Below are 20,404 nucleotides of genomic sequence, written 5' to 3'. Positions count from 1 at the left end.
CATGGCACTGGGGCCAAGATTTCCCCTTAGTAAACATCCTGCACCCCAAACTCCGTCTCAGGGTCAGCTTCCCGGAAGCCTACCTGGGACACCTCAGGACATCCCTTTGGAAGGTGGAAATCACACCGTGGCAGGAATGAAACCCAGGTTCCGAACCACTCGCTGGCTCCAAACCCTTGTTCGTTTCCCTAACCCCGGACACGTCATCGCTCAAGTTACCACCCTATATGTAGTTCCAAAAACACCGGCAGGTAATAGGATGCTGATACCCAGTACACATTAAAGATATCATGATGACATAGGAGGTGATGCCTTTGTTAAGCAGTTTCTACAAATTATTTCAGTGACGTCCTCATAAGCACTAATAACTAGCTGTCGCTGTTTCCACTCTACAGATGGGATAACTGAGACGCACAGCAGGGCCAAGGAACTTGGCCCAGGATTATACAAATTAAGAGACACTGACCAAGCCTCACTTGATCCCCAGGAGATATTTATTATGGTTGTCTGTCTACAGCACCCTTGCCTCGAAGAGGCAGGACAGATGCAGGTCAAATAGAATTGAATGTGCTGATGTCTGAAATTTTATAGCCAGCTGTTCGAGAAATCTGTAAGTATTCTGATTTCTCTGTGCCATTCCATGCTCTTCCCGTATTCTAATACAGAAGCAGCCTAAACAGTTACAACAGCGGCTAACATTTGCATTGTGTTCCTATATATTGAGCAGCGTTCTACGCCCTTCGCCAGGCAGGACTCACAGAGTCCCTTTGTCTTAGGTCTTTCCTTTCGTCCCATCATAGAGAAGCTTTCTGGATAGGCCTCGGGAGGTGAATTTTCAGTAGCGTGAACCCTTACTCTCATGAGCACAGCTCGACAGCTGATTTTCGTACTATGACAATGAGTCAATAAGAGAATATGAAATTGCATTAGGTATTTGGTGTTTTACAAGGCTGAGAAGAATTGTGTTTTAATTGGCCAAAGTAACACATTCAGTGACTTGGAGGGCTTGGCCTTGGATGGCGCGGACGATCCACGCGTGTGTGATTGTGTGTGTAGCCAGGCCTGTCCAGGGAGCGCGGTCAATAAACAATTATTTATTCAGCTCCTACTAGGTGCATGGCATCCTGCCAAGGACTTGTGAGAGATATGGTGATGTTTTCGGTCCGGCACCTGCCTTGGGGAAATGTATACGGTGCTAGAAATGAGGACTTCCTCAGCTCCGCTTTTCAAAGACTCATCTTCTCTTTTTCTCGTAAGTATGCCGAACGATCAACTCCAAACGGATCCTTGTGGAGTCTCTCACGAATTTTCAAGGGGAAAAAGTTAGATTAGAGTAAGTCATGCTTCGGAGAAAACTCCTTTTCTCCCAACAAGGTGAAGAGAGCCGTGTTCTTACCAGTAAGAAAGGACCCATTTCCCCAAACGTCCTCGGTCAAGAATAATTGCCCTCTTGGGTCTGACAACCAACCATCAAGAAGTGAACTTCAGGAATGTTGTTCCTCATGATCTTAATCTGTTGTTCCCCACACTGAACTGGTGGGAGCGGCCTCCCTCTCTCCCTCCCAGGCATGGCTCTCTTTTTCCAGACCTTTCTGCAGGGATGGGATGGCAGAAATCAGGAAGGAGAGCGCAAGCTACAGCCCTCGGCAAGGATGGCTTCAGGGGCCTGGGGGGAGCAGGGTTGAAGCAGGGTTGCGCCCCGAGGGCAAGAATGCAGGGGGAGGGGGCTGCAGAGTTTTCACAGCTCGTATCTCTAAGGATCGAACCAGAATAAGAAGCTGAAGTCGAAAACCAGCAGAGACGTGGGACAGCAGTGGTCCTCTAGAGGCCGGACCTACCCTTTACATTTTGCACACTGCTCGGCCTGTGAACAGACCCGCCTCTCGCCCCGCTGGAGAAACTGAAAAGAACCATGTAAATGTAAACACTCAGAAGCGTGTTCCGTAACTGGGAAACCAGACCTTAGGATTATTTACTAAACCACCTTTTTGCACTGAACCAGGTCACAAAGAAAGGAGTCAGGGTCCCTAACCTGAGAGCCCCTGGGGAGGAGGCCGGGGAGGCTCGTCGGGGCTCGAGCCCCGACGTGGCCCTTGGCAGGGTGGCTCATGCTCTCCCGGTGCCAGCAGGTGGTGCAATGCACACCTGCGACTCTTGTTCACAAAACGGCTCTCGGAAGTGCCAGGATGACGTGAATGACGCGTCCAGGAGCCAGTGTCCCCGTGTGTCCCTTGGCTGAGCCGCTGGGACCCGTGTGGGGGTTCTGGCATAAACAGGAAGCCCCTCCACCTCCGCTCCGCGAAGGTTTCCTCGTTTAACAACAGGTGAGGGATCACTGCTTCATGCGACAAGATGAGATTTACAAGTCCCCTCTTCCCTTACCCAGTGCCCGGCTGTCACCTCACTGCCGCGGTTGAGCCTTCCTGTGTGTGCACACGGAGCTCCAGCAGCACCAAGAGGATCAGTTCAGCGCCCACCCCACGGGGTCCCAAAGTCGTCAGAGAGTCAGGCTGTATGCTCCCCCAGGACGGGGACTATGCCTTGCTTCTTTCAGGGTCTCTAGGAACCACCAAGGTATAGGGAACGCGGCAGGAAATTAGCAAACGTCTGTCAAAAGATAAATGGCTTCTGGGAACGCTGGATGGTGTATTAATAGCATCATCTTATAAAACATTTAAGGCATGCACCTTGAAAAAAAAAAACCAAAAACTGACCTGGTGTGCGCTGGCTGTATGAAGAACGCGAGTGAGACCAGTAGATGTTTTCTAGAAATACACTGGCCACGTTATTCAAGAAGTCCCTCTTCTGGGCAAACTGTCCAGAGTTTAACAATGACTCACGCTCCTGATTTCCAAAATACTTCATCTGACTCATCAATAAGTCCTTACTGAGTGACTAGAGCGTCTTCAAGGGTACTAACGGGCATTTTCTCGGTAGATGGATACATTAACATCCCACATAGCCGAGATTCAAAAAGACACAGCAATGCCATATGCATTCCCTTCTACGGAGTCCGGGACAGAAGACAGAATCGTAAGTGAATCTAAAGGGAGATCAATGTGTTTCGAACTTGAGCTTATGACCTGTGAGTAAATCAGCAAGTCAAGTCATTGGTTTAACTTTAGTTTTTACAGTGAAATCTAGAGAACACGAATGGAGCGGAATGAAATGAGCAAGACTGGAGTACGTAAGAATTGGAGTACATCATTACCCTCAATAAGGCCAGGACTCATTCTGTAAACTTTTATAATTTTGTTTCACATGTGTGTGTGGGGTGGGGGTGGGGAGACAAGTCTGTGCACATCGACCTCTGTCTGAGCGCTGGGGAGTTCATGAAAAAGTGTTTTTTAAGTTTATTTATTTTTGAAAGAGAGAAAAGGCAAGAGTGGAGGGAGAAGCAGAGAGAGAGAGAGAATGAGATTGAGAATCTCAAGCAGGCTCCACCCTGTCAGCGCAGAGCCCCATGCGGGGCTCGAACCCACAAACCCTGAGATCGTGACCTGAGCAGAAGTCGGATGCTTAACCCACTGAGCCACCCGGGCGCCCCTGACAGTATTTTAAAAGTCAGTCTGCGTCACAAAAAAAGTTGCTGGGATAGATCCCATAATGTTTCCACAACGGAAGGCTAATTGGAAATAGACATGTCACCCATGGCGTCTTGATTACCAAAGGCAGCGGAGAGAAAATAAGGGCTGTGATGGGGGTTCCTGCTGTGAAATCCAAACATTATTTGTGAGATGCAAAGACCTTATCATTTAAATATGAGGATTGATGCCTCTGATGAAGATAGAGCATCTTCGTTAAAACAAACAAATGATTATCTTGGACAACAGTGTAAACAAGTCCCTAATTCATGAAGCTGCTAATTGCTCTCCCCAGCTGCAGAAGATTGGCCTGTACTCCATGCTTCACCACGCACGGTGCACATAACACTTGCACACTCGCTCTCGAAATGCAGCCTCGCACAAGCCCAGACATACATACACCCCAGAGCCTGGGGGCCGAAGAGGGTCAGTTCAGAACGGACCGGTCTGGAAGAACAGCTCCTTAAGGATGTCGCGGGTTTCACCTTCCAGACCTAGATTTTCCATAGGAAATGAAACTCGTATGTAACTTACTTCATTTCCTCACCAGACTTCGGGATACGCCAGGAGGAGAAGAGCTTTGGCAGAAGCATGTCTTGTGGCCAAAGGAAGCTCGTACTTTTCTATCACTTTTTCAAAGCAACTCGCAAGATTGGTATCCGGATCCTGGTAATCCCACGTTCCCATAGTTACTCATATTTAATTCACTGAAACGCAGATGCATTAATTCATGCTATAAAAAACAACAGCTACCCTGTTTTCCTATATCGTATTGTGCGCCAAATGCTACAAGGAACATGTGACACATAGCATTTTTAATCCTCGCTGCCGCTAATCTCATTTGCACATATTTAAAGACGGAAAGAAGGGAGAGAAGGAGGTGAAGGGGTGGACGGAAGAAGGGAGGTAGAGGGAGGGCAGGTGGGAGGAGACAAACATAAGTTTCAGAAGAGATGAGTCCCTGCCCAGGGTCAAACGACACCAATATTATTCAAATGCCCGTGCCCTGTCCATTGCCTACCACCACGTTGTTCAACCCATGCATTTGGTGAATGCAACACCCACAAATATAATCACAACTATTTATTTAAGAAAGACGCCAGATGATGAGTAACCTTGCTGGATACCTAGCAACAAAGTATCATTTCTACTATTCCTAGCCAGAAACATGCAGTTAGTTTTTTTTTTTTTTTTTCAACGTTTATTTATTTTTGGGACAGAGAGAGACAGAGCATGAACGGGGGAGGGGCAGAGAGAGAGGGAGACACAGAATCGGAAACAGGCTCCAGGCTCCGAGCCATCAGCCCAGAGCCTGACGCGGGGCTCGAACTCACGGACCGCGAGATCGTGACCTGGCTGAAGTCGGACGCTTAACCGACTGCGCCACCCAGGCGCCCCATGCAGTTAGTTTCTTATCAGCCAAGTTGACTTGGCTATCCCACTGACATACCCACCCCCCCCCAAAAAAAAAGAAAAGAAAAGAAAAAAAATACTTGGTACTTGATTCTCTCACTGCTCTTAAAAGTGGGAAGTAAAGAGCTGCAGAAGACTCTGGCCTGTGCCCGAATGTTACCCTGTCTGGGGAAGGGCTGGTTCCGGGTTCTTGACCGCCATGCTAGGATTCAGGTTTGGAGATTTCTTTGGGGAATGGGCCAGACCCTAAGGTGGTGCAGCCTCAACGCACAGCTATCTTTTGGGTCTGGAGCTGGGTCCAGCCACACGGGATCCCGCGGCATCCCGTGTGACTGGCTTCAAACTGGAGTCCACACCTCCTTCCCAGTTAGGGCAGGAAGGCCAGTTCTGTACAAGAGTTGATGGCTAACCGGGGGTGGGGGTGGGGGTGATGCATCAACTGGAATGCACCATTAACAAAAATATTAGCCGACCCTCAAAGGAGAAAATACAGCAAAAAGAAAACACCACACAAACTATAGCGTTGTATAGTCGTGAACTTCTGGGACTCTGAATCCGGATCTCCAGGGTGGAAGCCTGCTTTCTCTACGTGTCCGAGCAAGTCTCTAAGCATCTCCATGCCTCAGTTTCCTCACTGAAAGTGGAAATAGGCAGAGCCCCTACCTCACAGACGACTGTGAGGAGTAAACAAGTGAAAATATGTAAAGCACTCAGAAAAGCACCTCGCACATAGTTAGCGTGATGTATGTATCAGCAATTAGCTATCTCTTACCAAGACATGCACATGGGTCCATTCAACAGAGATTTGTGGATGTTACCTGATGAGAGCTCTGGCTGGAATTCAACTGCCAACGCTTCCGGAGCCCCAGACCTTCTAGACACTTCTAACGACCTCAGTGTCTCTAAAAATTACAGCTACTTCCAAGTGATATTGGCTTCCTTCCAAAACTCCGAGGGAGCCATCACCGGGCTGTTCAAGCTGTGGATGGCTGGCAATTCGTGAGGCTTCATGCATGTACGTAGAGGTATGTGCATGACTGTTCTAGCCCTGTGTGTCTTTTCTAGCTCGTATAAGTGGTAAGAACAAACGTTCCCCTGAAATTCACATTGAAAGAGAAGGATTCCGCCCCCTCCCCCAAAAAAAAGAACAAAGGCGCAAATGGGATGACAGTGCTACAGGTGACCAGACCAAGATGATGTCGGGCAGATTTTTCCACCTTCCAAATCTGTCCTCGGATCCCTGCCTGCAGCGAATGGCCTTAGGAGCATTTACAAAGAATCCTGCTTACAGAGATCACTTTTTTTCCTTTTGCTGGAAATAAAGTGTTTTGATTTATTTAAATCAATTGATACTTTCACCTCATGCAATGATGCAAAGCCAGTTACTTGGTGTAACTGAAAGACAGTATTCTTCTGATTTTTTTTTCATTGTTACATCATCCGTTTTACACGATCATAAAATTATCGTATAGTAAACTTAGCTTGTTGGGGCTGGGAGCTGTAGAGTTCCATGGATTTTAACACAGGTATAAGCTTGTGTAACCACCACCATAATCTGGCTAAAGAAGAGTTCCATCACCCCCAAAGTTTCCTCATGCCATCCCTTCCGAGCACACCTCCTCTGTGACATATCTCCTGGCATTCACTAATCCATATTTCTCTGTCCCTGTGTTTTTGTCATTTTGAGATGTTATATAAATGAGATCACACAGTCTGTGATGTTTTGAGATTGACTTCTTCCACCCAGCACAATGCCCCTGAGACCCATTCAAATTGCCACGTGAATTCATAATTTGTTCCTTTTTATTGCTATGTAATATTCCACTGTATGGATGTACCACAGTTTCCCCAGGCATCTTTGGAAGGACATCTGGGTTGTCTCCAGTTTGAGGCAATTATGAATAAAGCTGTTATAAACCGCTGTCTGCACGGTTTTTTTTTTTTTTTTTTTTGCATTCATAGTTTTCTTCTCTAGTGCTCACTAATTTTTATGTAAGTTTTTCCTTGACCCTGAGAATATCCAGTCTTGCGGACTCGGGATTATCTTCTCTCCACGGACTTTAGAGTCCCACGCTGGAGACCCTCAGACTACAACTCAGGGGGAAACCTGCATCTATCTCCCTGTAATCACCCAGAACAGAGGCTCCAACCTCTTTTTCTAATGGAATTTGCAATCTTCTTCTCTTCTCTTAAGGTGCTATGTTTTAAAAATCGTTTTTAAATCAAAGCAACTTTAAATTCACTTACTAAAATTTGTCTCGAAGCCTTATGGCTTCTCGAAGCCTAAAGTCGAGAGAAATCCCTAACTTCTTGATTGAAAGGATAAATTCATCGCCCCACCCTCTGTTTCCATCTTGCCATTATATCACTGAAGACGGGCAATAAGGGAGTACTCGTTTTATAACATAACCAGATCCCAAATGTATGTATATACCAAAATATTATACCACATCTAATATGTACTATATTAGATACATGTGTGTAGTTTTTATAATATAACCAGATTCCCAATGTGTATATATATATATAAATATATTCAATAAATATAAATCATATCATATATATAATATGGTATATGACATGTGTGTGTATGTACTTTTAAAATACACACACACGTGTATATGTATAAAAGAGTATGCATACGTATTCATTTTCTGTTATTCTGTTCTCCCTTCAGAAAAAATTCCCAACAATAAACTTAGAGGTAATTCCCTAGTCGAAGACCAATATTTATCCAAGCAAACCTAGTAATGCATAAGGTAAATTATACAGAAATTTAGGGCGATAGCCTCTCTGTATATAATGTAAAATACACTGCTACCAAATAAATCCTTAATATTTACCTATAGATAGTATTTCTAAGATTTTCCATTTCTTCAGGTTACCTAGATGAAAAAATCAGTAAGATTATTTTGGTTGTTAATTTCCTTCGGGCCACAAACTACGGCGTAAACATTTACTTAGTAAAAAGGAAGCCCAGTCCCTAAATGTCTCCGTCCAATAACTTCACAAAGCCACTGCCTTTGACAAATCATTAATAAATAGGGTTATCACACCTAATCCACTTGACTTTTATTTCGGGGTGAGCTGAAATTTCTGTTAGCCTCACCACTTCCTCTATCTGAGAAACTGACTCCCCGAGGGTAGAAAGATAAAAAGGCTACTTTGATCCTGTACATCTGCCAAAAGCAACCGCCACCCTCTGCGACAAACAAGCAGGACGCAAGGGCAAAGAATGAGTGTACATGATGCTGCAGGTGTCTCGGGTTCACTTGGGACCAAACAAACTGAGGACAAACCGTCGACGAAGAGAGCTCACACTGGCGAATTGGAACTTCAAGTTTTCCTGAAGATAATTTCAGGGGGGAACATATTAGTTAAAATGGGTCATTTCATCCTCAATATCAGTAAATGGCATGAACACGTGTTGGCAGGTGGCCTGACAAGAGATTTATGCGACCTGGCGTCAGCTCTTTCCCCTGGGACAGAGACAGAGTATAAATATACAAGGTAGCACTTTTCCCCAACTTGACACGGGGGGATAGCTCAGAACGCAGATTCAAAGAGCACGACATAATGCCTTAACTACAAAGAATCACAAAAAAGTCTTGTCACACATGCACCGAAAAGCCCAAGCCTTGTGAATCCATTTGGAAAAAAAAAAAAAAAAAAGAAGAAAAAAAAAAAAAAGAAAGACAATTCTTTAAACTCCACTTAACAGTTGATGGGGCGTCTGGGTGGCTCAGTCGGTTGAGCCTCCGACGTAGGCTCAGGTCATAACCTCATAGTCTGTGAGTTCGAGCCCCGCGTCGGGCTCTGTGCTGACAGCTCAGAGCCTGGAGCCTGCTTCAGATTCTGTGTGTCTCCCTCTGTCTCAAAAATCAAAAAACGTTAAAAAAATAATAAAAGTTTTAAACTCCACGTACCACTTGATAAAGATCTTCAAAATCATTTTTTCATTTGTGTTTTAAAAAAACTTTTAATTAATATTTTCCTTAATCACTTATCCCTGGGTATCTATTTTTATGCAAACGTGAACTACTGGGTCCCTTAAATCAATAGCATTGTTTCAGACTGTTGGACACAAGTAAGTAAAGATATGTGTTTAGATATGTTGTAGTTTTTGTTCCCCCCCTTAACCACGTGACACGTATTGTTAACATCTTATAAAAACTAATGCAAAAGAATCCCAACACCCCTTAAAATCATTGTTTATGTTTTTTTTTTTTCCCTCAGTAATCCACAGACAAAATACTTAGGACTCAAACTACAACTTCATATTATTTTCAAAACAAGTATTGACATATAATTTCATTGCACATTCTTATAGTTTTCAATGTTTTAATGGATAAACAGTCCCTGTAGGAGAAAGCAGGAAGGAGATAACATTTCTATTTTGTGGCAAATATTTTACAGAGGATAGCTCATGAAGGGAGTGCTGCTATCTACATACTGCAAGAAGGACACTGAAGGTCACTTGGCGAGGCCAGTGAGAAGCAGAGATGAGATTCAAGCTTAAACTTAGGTCACCTTGACCTCAGACCTATTGCCCTTCTTTGGCACCAGGAGAGGATGTGTCCCAAGCATGGGTGAAATCAGGAGCTGAGAATCTATTCTTGTCTCAAATGGCAGCCACAAGTACAGATTTGAGATGCAGGCAGACAGATTTACAGGCACTCTACCAGTTTCACAAGTTAATTTCCACATCCTTCTATGCCATGGCCTCACCACATACCCTTTCTCTACCCCCTTGGTTCTCAACTCCTAATCTGTAGGTAAGATCTGAATCCCTGTGTTTCCCATGCCTGTTGTATGTTACCGTGTAAGTTACACTGCAAAGAAAAAAACAGAAGGATGAAATATACACCTTTCTTTTCCCTTAGACAAGAATCCCCCAGTATGCTACAACAGAAATTTTGCCACAGCTGTGATCACAACCGAGGGTATATTCATGTGGGCATCACATGAGCACACAGTCCCTTTCACACAACCACAGCTGTGACCACAACCGAGGGTAGATTCATCTGGACATCACATGCGCACACAACTCCCTTTCACACAAGAGGCAGCTCGTAAGTATCCATTGACAGTCGCACTGCAAAACAATTGAACAAATTATTTTTTCCAAAACAACCACCCCACAACCAGCTTTCGATCAAAAATGATCCAGAGGCAAAGTCAGAATCCATAGAGGAAATCCTGATTTTTCTTATCACTGTCCCTGTGGCTTTAGCGAACGATACAGGAAGAACTATAGAAAAATCTTGGATCTCCATCTTGATAAAGAGTTTTTGCCTGGACAAATGAGGTCGTTCAGAGAGCAGAAGGAACAAACCAAGGGAAGTAATCCCCGCAGAGCAGAACAAATGGCACTAATGACCTAATCAATACAGAAATAAGTACAGATTTCCTCCACCAATGGCCACTCAGTAGCTTCCCTGAAAAATACAGAAACATACCACCTTGCTTTCATTTAGATTTTCCTTAATGCTTATGGTGTATTTCATCAGGAATACCCCAAGTTTGGCTTTCGATCAATTCAGTAACATTAGTTAGATAAGTTCACCAAGACCTGGAGTAAAATATAGGGGTTCTTTCAAGTTTGCAGGTCTGGGTCCTTCTCAGTTCTATCAATTCCTTGACTACTGGTGCAAATCATATGATCCCCACCTAAGCCCCAGGATCTAATCTACAAGTGATGAAACAAGTTGGTATCTCCTCATCTTTTCTTAAAACATCAGAAGCAATCTATGCTCACAGGCAGGTCAAAACAATGATGTAATGTTGTCAGGTGATTTTAGAAAAATGGATTTTAGAGGTCTCTTCTCTTGCTAGATCTGTTGGGCCCATCTCGGATTATACAAATGGCCTTCTGTTGGATAGATCTATTGGTTTTACCTGCGAAGTGTACAAATCACGAGTCTACCTACCACAGTTGTATTTGAAGTCATTTCTAGTTCTTAGATAAAGTCTCAAATTGCTCCTGGAAGGGTATTCAGAGTAAACTCTCTGTGGTATTTCCAGACAAATCCAGAAGGAGGCCTGGTTAACTTTCTTTTTCTTTTTTTTTTTTTAATGTTTATTTATTTTTAAGAGACAGAAACACAACGTGAGGGGGGAAGGGGCAGAGAGAGAGAGGGAGACACAGAATCCGAAGCAGGCTCCAGGCTCCGAGCTGTCAGCACAGAGCCCGACGCAGGGCTCGAACACGTGAACCACGGGATCATGACCTGAGCCGACAGAGAAGGCAGGCCCTGCTTCTGCTTGGTTAGAGCTGCATAGCTTCCGGGCAGGAAGAGGGGCCTGGAGACCCCCCCAGTTTGCCAAATTCTCTTCTCCCTCTCTTCCTTACCCCTGCCTTCTGCACCAGCACTGCAAGCTCACTCAGCCCTCGGAGGAGTGAATTCTCTCCCCACATCCTGGATCACCTTCACCGTGGTTAATCTCTCCCCAGGCACCTGTCCAGTAAACATGAGTTGTCGCTAACTCTGTGTACCAGTGATTTGGAAATTGCTTGTGAACTTGCCTTGGCCCCATCCGCTCTCGCAATTTATTTATTAACTGAGTGTTGACCTTAATTCCCTTCCATGCAGCTGAAAAAGTCATCTACGTATTCCGTCAAAGCAGACCGAAGTTTTAGGGACTTTGTTACTCTTGTAGAAGCCCTAGTCATGGTCTGACATCTGTAGCAAGCACTTCCTTGTGAGAGCCCAAACAAATCTTGAGAGCAGTTACAATTTCCCCTATGCGGGAGGGCGTATCTTTGTTCTCCTTTTTAGAAAGATGAATGAAATGTCAGGCCCACGTACGCTGACACTTTAGGGGAAAAACACAATTAAACCTTTACTTAGGGCTGCTTTTAAGTCCGGAGTGTTAGATGCCATCGACAATATAAAGATCAATTTTTAGTTCAACAAACTTGGATTAAAGATCTGCCACGTGTGGGGCGCCTGGGTGGCGCAGTCGGTTAAGCGTCCGACATCAGCCAGGTCACGATCTCGCGGTCCGTGAGTTCGAGCCCCGCGTCGGGCTCTGGGCTGATGGCTCGGAGCCTGGAGCCTGTTTCCGATTCTGTGTCTCCCTCTCTCTCTGCCCCGCCCCCGTTCATGCTCTGTCTCTCTCTGTCCCAAAAATAAATAAAAAACGTTGAAAAAAAAAAATTTAAAGATCTGCCACGTGCAAGCAAGAACTGCTAAGGGCAGTAGAAGAGGTAGTAGGAAATATGCTTTGGGGCCAAACTACTTTTTTGCTTCATGTGAGTTAGGTAGATGACTCATATCTAAGCATGTGGAGAATGTAGATTCTAGATACAGGTATAGATACAGATATATGCTGATTATAGATGAATATCATATATATGATAGACAAGATATATAACATACCTCTTATGTATGGGATCTATACTGTGGACAAGATATGTCATATATATGTTACATATATACATATGTATGTATGTATATGTGTATATATGTGTGTGTATATATGTGTATATATACATATGTATGTATGTACATATAGATACATAAACACATATGTATATACATACATATATACATATACATATATATATATGGACACACACACACACGTATAAAATCTGTCTACCCTTTCCTTGTTTTCCAGCAAATATCACAATACCAAAGGATTCTAAGTTCATTCTCAGACACCTTCTGAGAAGTTTCATTGGATAACTTTCGGACTGTGTTATCCCTCAGAAGAACGGCTGATATGCAAATTATAATCGAAACCAAAACTCCATTATTTGGCAAACGTATCGCTTCGCACAGCTCACCTTCTTCGGTGTTGAACGTGACTGGTGGTTTCCGATTTCCTGACGGGGCCACCAACTGATGAAACCCCCCTTTTGAGGGGAGTTTCCCCCCTCCTCTGGCCACTTTCACCCAAGGGCAGAAGTGATTCACTTCGGCAAAAGAGCAAATGCCTCGGAATCAGAGGCCAGATCAGCTGCTCAGCCCAAACAACTCACTCAGTGCTTAGGAACCAAAGCCATCGGTGGGGTGTCTGGGAGCCTACCAGTGAGACCCAAGTGTCACTTGCTGTAACGTCTCCGAGGTAGCTGAAGATATTTCCATCTCCCATGCCAGTTCAAGTCTGCCGCTTAAGAGCTTTCACCCATTAACACAGGATTTAAAATCATTCCCTCATGGATCCCTTCCACCCCCTTCTTGTTCAGTTCTTTAGCCACCACTGGATGACCCAGTTAAACTCTTTTGGAGAAATAATATCCGTCCGTTCACTCTGTAGACAACTCTGAATTGGGCTGCCCCTTCCCTTAGAGCCGGGTTACACATCGGGGTTCTTGCAAAGTGCATGCTCCTAAAGCGACGAGTACCTTGGCCTGGCCTTCCGGATTTCATAGACACAGAAAAAGAGTAAAGCTTGTCTCCAACCGTGACCGTCACAAAGGTTCCTCTCCAATTGTAACCGTCAAACACGTTACGGGGCCGAAGAAAAGAGAGCTGTACTCTTACTTCCGAACAACAACAACAGCAAACCTTCAAGGGAGGTGTGGCTCATTTATGTAACCAGCTTAAATCTCTACGGTTTTTTATATGAAAGGTGATGGCTTCTTTTTAGTGAATGAAACCTACGTGCCTGTGCCGGGTACTCTGTATCGGCTTCAATCCTTCGGGGTGGGCCCGATCCCACTTCCTAAACGAGAAAATGGAAGCAACGCGACACGAACTAAACTGTTAAAGCCAAATAAGGAGTAATCTGTTCCTATCGGATTGTTGTCACTACGTAATTTCACCTGCAGAGACTGTGACGCACGGAGGGGTTTAGAGTCTTGGCCATCAGCACCCGAAGACTCAGAAGCCCGACATCAGGACGGGCTGTTCAGGTGCTAAATTGAGTGTTTGTTTATACAGATACAGGCCCGCTATGGAGCCGTGAGATTCGGATACACCACCAGGAGCCTTGTTTCGCGAGGCTTTTGTTTTAAACTTTTGTTTTTGATTCAAGTTTTGTGCATACCTGTACCCTGCAGAACCCTATGGAGTTCTTCCTTGGTCACAGCAAGCCCCGGGCTCCTTCTCAGATAAGCCTGGAGCACACCTTCCGTATACATCCCCTCCCTTAGTTTTAACCTGACTTTGAATCGGAAGCTGCGGTGAATTCCAAACATCTGTCGACAGCTTCTGATATCCTATGTGACCAAAAATGCACCCATTGCGATCATCTGTGGAATAAAATAGCATCTCTCTTGGAGGGATATTGACATCCTGGTCCTAGAATGTATTCGTTTTCGTATGTAAACTCTCACATTAGCTGTGTGTACTCTCTTACCTCTTGACACTGAAGGAAAAAAAAAACAAAACAAAACATTAAAAACGAAGTCATCCATTGTTGTGGATGAAGATAATTGCTATGATAATAAATAATAAAGATTGAGGCATCCAGTTAGAGTGTTTAACAGTGCTTAAGCAAATAGCAACAGGATGTGCATACAACACGATCTCATGCTATGTTATTTTATCTTTCCAGAATTCTGTTAGTGATTATGTGGAAATTTCAGGGTTGGAGAAAGGTTTCAATCTTCACAAAGGCATTAGGCGCCGTGACCAAAGTTAAATCATCGCCACAGTGGGGGGAAAAAAAAATGAAGACTCATTAATGCCAGAGAATTGTCTGCGGTGGGATTTTTGAATTTATCTTTAGCGCTCTGACAGTTCCCTGAAATTCCTACCGTACCAACATATCTAAGTGAATTTAAAATAAACAAATATAAAACCGTGTAATTTAAAAGTGTTACCTTTTAAAGTATTACTGTGATCATTTTCACAAACCAGAGAAAATCGGATCACAGATATGGCTGCAAAGTCCTGACAATTAATGAATTCAGTTAATGAATCTGTCCAAAAGCTCTTTAATGACTGAATCGTCAAATGCCAGCAATGATGGGACTTCCACCAAACTTACATACGTGTCAACAAGCAAAAGGCTAAGTTAAACAGGCCAGTGTGGAGTATAGACATTTTCTTATCAATAAACGTGAGAACTTTGTGTGAGGATTTTAGCTTGTGGTTCTGGAAACATTTTAAAATAGCTTTTTGTAAAAGCTGCAAAAGCAATGTAAAGCTCTTTATTTTCCTATCGAGTTTATGAGCAAATAACAGTTAAACGATTACGAGTAGTCCCTGAATTCCAGTGAGTCCTCATGACCTTCCTTCATCCTCTTTTGACCCATGTTTGATTCTTCCAGATCGCTGCATCAGTGATGGGATCACCTGAAAGCAATTCAAATTACCTGACCCATCAGGTGACAGGTAGGCCCCGATTCACACACCAAGGGATAGTATACTTGGATCTCGAGGACCTTAAAACTTGAGAAACCGATGTTCTATTTTGTTTCCTAAAAGTGTCGAAACGTTTTACTTCAATTATTGGTGTTGCTTCATAATTTCAACTAGATCAAAATAAATCAAAATGCAGATCTTTCCCTTTAAGTATGATGCTAGGGACTAGAACGTTCTAAAGTAAGTATTATATCTCAAGCAATTAGAAGAAAAGCTGCTAAAGATATGAGCGCCATCCACCTCGTTTCCATCCCTTAGAGACGGTCTTCGTCCTTATCTCAAGTATTTAGTGTGTGATAAAGAATCCACGGACAATTATACAAATGCAAGAGAATGTACCTCCATTATTAAGAACCCCTGCACTAAATGTAGTGAAGAATGAGTACGTGCCTTGAGTGAGACAATTTTGGACTAATTCCTCAACATTTTAATTGCGTCGGAATTGCAGTGCTACCCTAATACTCATCACTTGATTACAACAGGAAAAATCTTATATAACCTGTGGCGGTGACATGTACATTAAGCAGGGGTCCAAAAAAAAAAAAAAAATGCCAGAAGAAATCTCCTTGGGAAGAGTGTGTAGAGGAATTCAAAATATTGATCTACTCTGGCCCTACGTAGTGATTAACACCCGTTCCATCTGGCAACACTAAGCTCCCTGGGGGCAGCAAGGAGGGAGGAACGTAACATGATGCTGAGGATTCAGCTGGAAAGTGGAGAGTCAATTTGGTGTATTCAAGTCAATTCTTTTCTTTTTTGGTTTTTTCCAATATGCTCTCCATTTTCCTGGTATAATTATTTCAATTCACTCTTTGGCTTCCTTGCCCAGCTATCTCCCAGGACGCAGAAATGTCCCAGTGATCTTAGAGAAAGGTGTCTTCAAATGTTGTGCGGGCATTTTATGCCACACGGGGGCGGGGGAGGAAATCACCAGACTGCAGACGATTTGGAGACCATACGACAACAATGCTACCAAACATTCAAAACTGCTGAATGCACTTGATACTCCGTCTCAAGCACTTGATTCTTTATCAAGAATACTGTATTTATGTATATAATTGAAACACTTTGTATCTCGGCTGAGATCTGATCCCCATGGAAATGAAACTGTCGTGAAGTAAAAACAAGGAATAAACCCTGTGAACATCCAGGGCTAAATTTAATCCAAAATGAGCAAAATTCATTTAGATAAGGCACTAAAAAAACCAATTTATTAGAACTTGGCATTAAGGTCCCTTAAAGTAACACCCACAAGCAAAGATAGCCTGAGAAAAACAAACCCAGTCACAAACACATCCTGCTGACATGCTTTTTTTGCCTCCAACAGTCCTTCAACATTTACTTACATCGCAGCTTGAAATTATTTATCGTATTTAATTCTAAATATTAGAAGGAAAAACAAAAGGAAGAAAAGTCAGCGGACACAAAGAGCCTCTGGAATCACAGATTTCCTAAAAAAATAAAGGTCCTTTGTCTAAAGAGAGGAAATACGTATTTTGTAAGTTCATCGCTGACTTCAAATACGTCCAGAACTTTCCAGGTGACATAATGCATTGCTAAGGAAGCCAATTCTTTTTCTGATTAGAAATTCACAAATTTCTAAACACACTACCACTGTGTGGTACCAGTTAGAACGATGCCAATACTCACCACCTGAAGAAATGACTTTCACGGCCGCATCATTTTTAAACCCCATCTTCCTTCTTAACCTTGTCGCAAAGCAGATCTGAATTAACACTAACTCCTACGGAACCGGTTCATTTGCAATTTCCAGCCTTACGGACTTCAAACTGTCTCCTAATCCTAACGAGGACCCCCAGTTATAGTCCCTTCTGGCTGCGTTGTACCTTGTGTCTTCAGTGGCTGACTCATTCCACGCTCTGCTCATGTAGCTTATCATTATCTTGTCCACAGGCAAAATCTACATTGAATTCAGATGAGAATGGCCCCTGATTTGAGACTCTTGAGAAAGGTATCAGCACTGGGGTCCAAGGAGCATGACCACTAAGGGAAATGTTGCAGCCCGTGTGGATTGTAATTTTCCCCTCTAAAAGTACAAAGTAGAAAACACGAACACCGGCAACCAATTACAGTAACTCCTTCCAATGCATTTCCCTTAGTGGTTTATTGTGGGTCGGGGGCGGGGGGGGGGGAGTTATTCTTCACAGAATGGACAAGATCTAGAACAACTCTGTACACTGCCCTAACAGCTTTATTTAACACTACTTACGTAACTCACTTCCCCACTGAATAAAAACTTCTCACTTTTCCTTACGTTTATCAATTTTGAAACTACGTAGGCATTTGTCTAATCAGCTTCGCTTCGAACAGGGATATAACTCGATCACAGCATGTTGTTAATATGAAGACGAACAACACAGACCTTTAGGACTGGACATTTTCACTGTCTACCTCAAGACAGGTGTTCTGCATTATACCAATGTCGCAGACAGATGGCTTCTTAGGTTTTACGCACTATGACATTAAGATATTTCCCCCCTCGTTATAACGTTCCAAAAATTACTAGTGCTTCCCCTGCTATCTACAGTTTAAAAATGTTTAAACTAAGATAATCTATTGTGCTTATCTCAAAGGAAGGAAGGAAAACAACTCGAATATTCTATCAAGTTCAACCCAAACTTCCTGCTTCGGTTGCCACAATTCTGGATCCAAGTTTATGAAAGAAACACAAAAAGTCACAAGGCAGAGCTTCAAGTTACAATATCTTAGAAGGATGCTAGTTATTTGATGCCCCCCAAACATTTTACAAGCTCCAAACCCTTCACGAGGACAGTATTTTAGGGATCTAAAATGATTTCTGCACTTCTCACCATCCAAGAATACGACAGCTCGTAGGAAAAATCGTACGTGTGCAGCAACTCCTTGGTTAGTGTCTCTTTTTTAAGTTTTCAGGCATTCTAGTGACTGAGTCTTGCTTCTAAGAATTACTGAAGAGGTTTATGAAAACACACAGCAGACTATTCATGTGTACTTCTCCCGTTAAAATCAACCGATTTCTGTTAGCACTGTATATCAGGACTAATTAAAATTACCGTTTCCCACAGCCAGTCTGTACCTTTTCAAACATCCTTCTCCCGTATCCAAAACCATGCACTGTTCTGTCTTCCATCATGCTTCTTTTATTGCTGAGTGAGGCGCTCGCTCCTTCGTTAAATAGCATTAAAAATAGACAGCACCGAACTCCCCAGGGGAGCATGCTCTAACAGGGCTAATGCCACCGTTCTTAAGGTAACCATACTCAGCTGGGATCTAAGAGGGAAAGTCACTGGAAGGTCAGCAATTTGCAAATCTAACAGCGCACACAAACCTGTCTCTGAGCTGAACACCGGAAAAGAGAAACCAGCGTGTTGTGAAATTAAGTCACTGAGAAGCTGAAAGTCAATTTCTAAAACTGTGTAAGTTGCTTTAAATATGCCTTACCTAAACCAAAGTATTCTGTTCAACAGGCATTCACCTACCGCAACTGGGTTATATTCTCACTCATCAACTAACACAAAGCACGTCCGGAGAAACGGAGCCATGGAGGCATAGCGTCTGAATGTCTTAAAAACTGCATCTAAACCAAACTGTTTAAAACAAGCAAACAGTATTGATAAGCAAGGACAGGGAGAGGTTAGCCTTCTGCATCGTTTGTGATGAAGCACAGCCCTTAAAGAATATACGAAACCCATGCTCCAGAAAATTTTAAAATATTCTGCTAGTTGAAGTGACAAGAAGGAGTGAAGGAATGTGACAAGAGAGGAAATACCGGATCAAACACAAATACATACCTTACAAATCCCATACAGACCCGAAATGAGCGCACGTAATTTCTCACATGCGATCCACATTAGGTGTGCAGCAGAAGCAATTACTGCCAAGATAGTAGATTACTTGGCTATTCGAACGGAACACGCTAGAACTCTTCAAGCCACCGTCTTTGGTGAAAACGACATTAACCAAAATCCTATTAAGACAGGCATGTCCCATGGTGACACAAACACAGAGGATCAAAGGAGTGGGAGCATTTATTTTTAAGTGCATGTCAAAGGTTCCCTAACTTTCAGCAAATGAAAGATGATTCCCCATCATCTCCATTTCTCTGTTTCCTTAAAACGATCATAGCAATTTTGATCTCCAAAGTAAGCGAGGAGCAGGTGGGAACCGTTTGGAATTATTCAGCATTTGAGCCAAATCTCGTACAGATTCCTTTCAACTTTGGGGGATGTCATCCTTTTGGGAGAGGCTACAGTGTCATACCCATAGACTCTAAAAATCAGCAATCAAAAGGGATATCTGCCCTCCAGACACATTCTCCAGAAAACGATTTCCACCAGCCTTGCAATGTGCACGCTAGCCTCCCAACCCCTTGTAACTTTCAACGCCTCCTTGCTTTTCCTTTTAGACTCGGACTCGGTCCTTATCTTGCATCTTGGGGAGGTGATCAAGTAGTGAGCCACATCCACTCCCGCTCCATTTCCATGCAGAAACATGGACTGAGTCAATTTCTCTTCCTTAAGAAACTTTCTCAATACCTGTACTATTCCAGGCAATTCCACCAACCGCATCTACAACCTGAGACAGAAGACACTGCATTCGGAGTTTGCAATGAAACACACATTTCAGACACGTAAAAATAAAAGGTCACCACCACCGTCTCTACCCGCCCCCTTCCCCCACAAATCCCCTGGGAGCCGGGACCCCAATTCCTGCAAGAGCGACAAACCCATGGCAACTTCTCCGCCCCTTGCACGGTTCTTTCAAATGCAATGAGAGGGTCCCAAACTTTCTACCACGAAACCCGCAGACATCGCTGTAGACTTCGCCCATGAGGAAAACTGCCCTCCTCTGTTCTCTTCCAGCTTTCCCTGTCTGCCTCAGCTGGGGGAGGGGAGTCTGCCCCTCCCGTGATGAAACATAGAAACACAATCAATGCATGTATAACATCAACGGTTTTCTACAAACACGAAGGAGGGGAAAAAAAAAAAACAGACGATAAACAATTCCAAAGAAAAGCACAGATAAACGGCAAAAAGGAGGGGGGAAAATCACAAAAGACGTGCCAGGTTCACGTCGGAAGAGCTTGAT

At 43.6% G+C, this 20,404-nt stretch overlaps 1 protein-coding gene across 22 annotated transcripts in view; it reads right to left on the bottom strand.

The window, feature by feature from the left end:
- Positions 1–20,404, bottom strand: part of ARPP21 (cAMP regulated phosphoprotein 21) — a 156,016-nt gene that overhangs the window by 134,242 nt on the left and 1,370 nt on the right. Inside the window, exon 1 of one of the 22 annotated variants that reach the window (XM_030329090.1) lies at positions 17,164–20,401. The exons of the other annotated variants lie outside the window; for them this stretch is intronic. The gene's annotated coding sequence lies outside the window, so the exon portion shown is untranslated. Of the gene's footprint in view, positions 1–17,163; positions 20,402–20,404 lie in introns of those variants that run through there. 22 annotated transcript variants of the gene reach the window in all.

The sequence above is a fragment of the Lynx canadensis genome, chromosome C2, assembly GCF_007474595.2.
Source record: "Lynx canadensis isolate LIC74 chromosome C2, mLynCan4.pri.v2, whole genome shotgun sequence".
Lineage (NCBI taxonomy): Eukaryota > Metazoa > Chordata > Mammalia > Carnivora > Felidae > Lynx > Lynx canadensis.
The sequence above is the reverse complement of the archived record's forward strand: the minus strand, read 5'-3'. Positions and strand labels throughout refer to the sequence as shown.